At 51.0% G+C, this 6,000-nt stretch overlaps 1 protein-coding gene across 3 annotated transcripts in view; it reads left to right on the forward strand.

Moving 5' to 3' along the window:
• Positions 1 to 4,185: 4,185 nt before the first annotated feature.
• The window catches only part of RHOA (ras homolog family member A), a 19,866-nt gene continuing 18,051 nt past the window's right edge, over positions 4,186 to 6,000 (forward strand). The window contains exon 1 of one of the 3 annotated variants that reach the window (XM_075183916.1): positions 4,186 to 4,249. The gene's annotated coding sequence lies outside the window, so the exon portion shown is untranslated. Of the gene's footprint in view, positions 4,250 to 4,318; positions 4,694 to 6,000 lie in introns of those variants that run through there. The other 2 variants (XM_075183917.1, XM_075183914.1) reach the window with 2 other exon arrangements.

The following is a 6,000-nucleotide window of genomic DNA, read 5'->3' on the forward strand; positions in this document are numbered from 1 at the left end:
GAATAATCGGTTACAATGTAGCAGTCACCATAGTTACCGACATCCGGGACACGCCCCTCAGGCTGCTGCACACAGAACCCACACAACACTCACTGTGCAGCCAGATGATCAGGGGCCCTGGTGCAGGGAGGAGGGACCCGGGGGCCACAGCCCGCTAGTTCCCCTTGAAGCGGATACTGCACCTGCTCCACCAGCAGATTACATGTTCTCTGTACTGTGTGATATGATCAGTGATGTGTAATTACATGATAATAACAATGGTGCTCTATGAACTCAATGATTCTACTTAAAGCTCCTTGGTCAGGGGCCAAATGATGCAAATCTCTGCCCTCCAGGATGTCTCATAAGGTGATTAAGTTGTTTCTTTACTTGTACTTTGGAAAGTTTTCAGACTTTTGCATTTTACTCTATTTTCTTCATTCAGTTTAATTTGTTACAATATATAAAACCAACACCTTTAAAAGAAAGATCTTCACCAGGATACGTCAATGTATTGGGGAGAACTCGTCAAATCGCAGCCCACCGTTGTCTCTGGTATATATATCTTGTGATCCCCAGACATCTTCATACCTCCTGCTTAGGGTCAGGTGCTTCCAAGTTATGCAGCTTTTTGCCACTTTGGAGAACGCAATGTGCCGGGGTCTTGTGTATGATTATAAACAACGGTGCACTGAATATACCAGGTCAGACCAGTTATAAGAAAAGTGGAAGCTGTCTGTGTGGGGATACTTAGGAAACCTGCACAGGTTTATAATGTAATCATTGTTATACTTCCATCATCTTTTTTGCACTATTAACAATGCACCAGCATCTCCCTCAGAGCTGATGTCTGTTATCTGCACACACCAGTTGTGGTTACTCTGATGCCCAGGGAGATACTGAAGTCCCTCTGCTAAGAGACCAGGGTGTAAATGTATGAAGCTTCGATTTTTCAACTCGCCGGAAATCGGCGACTTTGCAGCTAAAATTCAAATTTCCGGCGAGTTGAAAAATTTGGCGCTTCATACATTTACCCCCAAGCTGGACAGACAATGTCAACACAGACAGTGGAGTCCTATGTGACTCAGAGATCGCCACAAGGCTATGATGTGAGCGCCATTTCTCATGGTCTCTTCTGAGCCACATTGTACAGGAGGCCACAAAGTATAAAAATCAGTGGATCTTATAATCACACTATTTCTCTGGTGCTTTCTGAAATTACTGTCTCCTATGTACTGAATTGTGTGTAGTACAGGGATGTATATACTAGTGGTAGGTTTATATTATGCCTCAGTGCAGGCTGTCAGCACTCAGATTCTACTGCTTTGCCTGGAATTGGTTCTATTTTTGTTCTTATACAGAACTGACCACACCCACCAAATTATACTACCGAGAGGATATCCATAAGATTGACAGGAGGGCTCTGGGGAGATAAAGGATTGTGGGTAAGACGACAATGACATCTCTTGTAAATGATAGGTCTCATAGCGTTTTACTAGCACCTGACATTTCACCCAGTGAGTTTCAGTCAAGTTTTGTGTTATTACCACACTTATTAGGATGTTTTTGGAATGTTTATATACTCTATAATTGAGACCATATAAACCTATCTGCTAAATCGTGCTCCAACACTTCATGTCCTCCAACCAAAACCCCCTCATCCTAGGTCAGGGGTAGGCAACCTGCAGCTCTCCAGGTGTTCTGAAACTACAAGTCCCAGCATGCTTTGCCAGTAGAAAACCAGCAGATAGGTGGCAAGAAATGCTGGGATTTGTAGTTTCACAACAGCTGGAGAGCCGCAGGTTACCTACCCCTGTCCTAGGTGATCTTAATATTCCTATTGATAATCCCACTGAAGCGGACACTGCCATATTTCTCATTCCTTTGGCTTCTCCCATTGGGACCTCTCCCTTCCACTGTAATGGTCACTCCCTTGTTCTGGTCTTCTACAACCCTGTTTGAACTCCTCTTAGTCCTCCCTAGTCGTCGTCATCCTTATTTATATAGCGCCACTGATTCCGCAGCGCTGTACAGAGAACTCACTTCAGTCCTTCTCCATTGGGGCTTACAGTCTAAATTCCCTAACATACTACGTCCTTTCCTTCAGCTTGTCCCCACCTCTCTCCTCACCCAAATGTAGACTCTCAATGTCATCATGCTCCTCTTGACCCGGCTTCTTCCATCCCCACCTCCTCGCATGACCGCTCTGTCTGACATTTCCTTCTATGACCATGCCTCAGCAACGCAGCCATGGCACTGCGCAGACCAATCATTTACAGAGGTTCTCCCGCACCACGGAGGGGACTCTTACTCAAAGGTGAACTTCTTCAATTTGAATTAATCTTCTATCTCCCAGCTCCATCGTTCTCGCTCAACAAACCAGTGTATTATGTCCACCCAATGTCACCTCTATAGCACCTTCAGCTCCCTCTTCTGTCCTCCCTCATAGGACTCGTTACTCTCCCACCCCACACATGAAGATACCGACGTACACCGGCCCCTCCAGCATTACTTACATCCTCACCCTCCCTATCTATGGAGGAGGATCTGTACACTGCTGTCCTCCTCTTTAGTCCTTCTTGTCTCCTCAAGACTGCACCCACTCACCTCTCCCTGCTCCAGTCTCATCTCTCTTCCTGGCTACCTACAAACCATGTCAGTGGCTTTTATAGTTTGTCTCTCTCCCTCCTTATCTCTCTGCAATGGGTCCAGTATCTGAGTTTCAACATGTCACCAGCCATCTTTGTGCTAAGTTCAATGACCTCTCTGCCACTTTCTCAGACCACCTTTCACTTCTACATGGAAATCATAATAATCCCCCTTACTCCATCTGTGGCTCCATGTACCCCTTCCTCTGCCTCCATGTCCCCCCCTTCCCCTGCCTCCATCTGTGGCTCCATGTCCCCCCTTCCCCTGCCTCCATCTGTGGCTCCATGTCCCCCTTCCTCTGCCTCCATGTCCCCCCTTCCCCTGCCTCCATGTCCCCCCTTCCTCCATCTGTGACTCCATGTCCCCCCCCTTCCCCTGCTTCCATCTGTGGCTCCATGTCCCCCCCTTCCCCTGCTTCCATCTGTGGCTCCATGTCCACCCTTCCCCTGCCTCCATCTGTGGCTCCCATGTCCCCCCTTCCCCTGCTTCCATCTGTGGCTCCATGTCCACCCTTCCCCTGCCTCATCTGTGGCTCCATGTCCACCCTTCCCCTGCCTCCATCTGTGGCTCCATGTCCACCCTTCCCCTGCCTCCATCTGTGGCTCCATGTCCACCCTTCCCCTGCTCCATCTGTGGCTCCATGTCCCCCCTTCCTCCATCTGTGGCTCCATGTCCTCCTGCCTCCATCTGTGGCTCCATGTCACCCCCTTCCCTGCTCCATCTGTGGCTCCATGTCCCCCCTTCCATTCTGTGGCTCCATGTCCACCCTTCCCCCCTGCCTCCATCTGTGCTCCATGTCCCCCCTTCCCCTGCCTCCATCTGTGGCTCCATGTCCCCTTCCTCTGCCTCCATGTCCCCCTTCCCCTGCCTCCATCTGTGACTCCATGTCCCCCCCCTTCCCCTGCTTCCATCTGTGGCTCCATGTCCCCCCTTCCCCTCTGCTTCCATCTGTGGCTCCATGTCCACCCTTCCCCTGCTCCATCTGTGGCTCCATGTCCCCCCTTCCCTGCTTCCATCTGTGGCTCCATGTCCACCCTCTCCCCTGCCTCCATCTGTGGCTCCATGTCCACCCTTCCCCTGCCTCCATCTGTGGCTCCATGTCCACCCTTCCCCTGCCTCCATCTGTGGCTCCATGTCCACCCTTCCCCTGCCTCCATCTGTGGCTCCATGTCCCCCTTCCTCCATCTGTGGCTCCATGTCCCCCCTTCCTCTGCCTCCATCTGTGGCTCCATGTCCACCCTTCCCCTGCCTCCATCTGTGGCTCCATGTCCACCCTTCCCCTGCCTCCATCTGTGGCTCCATGTCCCCCCTTCCTCCATCTGTGGCTCCATGTCACACCCTTCCCCTGCTCCATCTGTGCTCCATGTCACCCCCTTCCTCCATCTGTGGCTCCATGTCACCCCCCTTCCTCCATCTGTGGCTCCATGTCCCCCCTTCCTCCATCTGTGGCTCCATGTCCTCCCTATGATCTATACTTCAGCGCAAATAGCATCAGTCTTATTTATACCCCGCCCGACCCAGTAACCTCCCTTACCCCGCCCTCGCCTCCTCTGATTGGCCATCCTGCGCCTGACCCCACCCACACGCCGGAGCTTCCGTCACAGGCAGCGGTATATGTAAGGTAAGGGGGGGGGGGTGAGCGGGGTAGATGTGACCGTAGCTCGCTGTGTGTTAGGTATCGGGGCTTCTCGGCGTCCACTGCTAAAAAGAACCGGTTGAACAGTCCACGGGCTCGTGACCTGGGCGCCAACTCGCTCCGACCCCGCCCAAGACGGCACTGTTTGCGCATGCGCGACAGTTATTTCCTGGTGACATTCCCGCGAGCTCGCGCCTGCCCAGTCATTCTCTATTCATCTGTCCGCCCGCCGTGCGCGGCCCCGCCGTCCCGTGAGCGCGCACGTCACTCTCGTGCCCGAGCCTCAGCCGGCGGTTCTTCTGCTGGCAGCAGCCGGAGCTCAGTGAGGTAATAACGGCCGCAGCCGAGGGAGGGACGGAGCAGGGTGCAGTGTCCCGGATACCAGCCACAGCCACCAGCCAGCAGCGGCCCAGCACGGCCAGGAGAGAGGTGAGGCCGGGGGCGGCCTAGAGGAGCGGGAGGGTGAGGCCGAGGCCCGGCTGTCTGCTGGCCGGGGGGGGGGGGTGTAATCTCTCCTCCCCTCCTTATTATTATTATTACTAACTCTCCCTAATCCTCCCCCTCCCCTTCTGTATATATATCTATCTAACCTCCCCCTCTGTATATAATCATCTATCCTCCTCTGTATATAATATCATCTATCCCCCCTCCCTTCTGTATATATCACTCAGTCCTATATCCCCCCCTCCCCTTCTGTATATATCATCTCCCCTCCCCTTCTTAATATATATCATCTATCCCCCTCCCTTCTGTATATAACATCTCATCCCCCCTTCTGTATATATCTATCCCTCCCTTCTGTATATATATCTATCCCCCCTCCCCTTCTGTATATATATATCTATCCCCCCTCCCCTTCTGTATATATATCATCTATCCCCCCCTCCCCTTCTGTATATATATATCATCTATCCCCCCCTCCCTTCTGTATATATCTATCCATCTATCCCCCTCCCCTTCTCTATATATCATCTATCCCCCCTCCCCTTCTGTATATATATCATCTATCCCCCCTCCCCTTCTTATATATATCATCTATCCCCCCTCCCTTCTGTATATATATCATCTATCCCCCTCCCTTCTTATATATCATCTACCCCCCCCCTTCTAGTATATATCATCTATCCCCCCTCCCCTTCTGTATATATCATCTATCCCCCTCCTTCTATATATATCATCTATCCCCCCTCCCCTTCTGTATATATATCATCTATCCCCCCCCTCCCCTCTCTAGTATATATCATCTATCCCCCTCCCTTCTCTATATATATCTATCCCCCTCTCCCTTCTGATATATATCATCTATCCCCTCCTCCCTTCTGTATATATCATCTATCCCCCTCCCTTCTGTATAATATCATCTATCCCCCCCTCCCCTCTCGTATATATCATCTATCCCCCTCCCCCTTCTGTATATATATCATCTATCCCCCCCTCCCCTTCTGTATATATATCATCTATCCCCCCCTCCCCTTCTGTATATATATCATCTATCCCCCCTCCCCTTCTGTATATATCTACTATCCCCCTCCCTCTCTTATATATCATCTATCCCCCCTCCCCTTCTCTATATATATCATCTATCCCCCCTCCCCTTCTCTATATATATCATCTATCCCCCTCCCCTTCTGTATATATATCATCTATCCCCTCCCTCCCCTTCTGTGTATATATCATCTATCCCCCCCTCCCCTCTTCTGTATATATATCATCTATCCCCCCCTCCCCTTCTGTAA

Source organism: Mixophyes fleayi, chromosome 8 (assembly GCF_038048845.1).
Source record: "Mixophyes fleayi isolate aMixFle1 chromosome 8, aMixFle1.hap1, whole genome shotgun sequence".
Lineage (NCBI taxonomy): Eukaryota > Metazoa > Chordata > Amphibia > Anura > Limnodynastidae > Mixophyes > Mixophyes fleayi.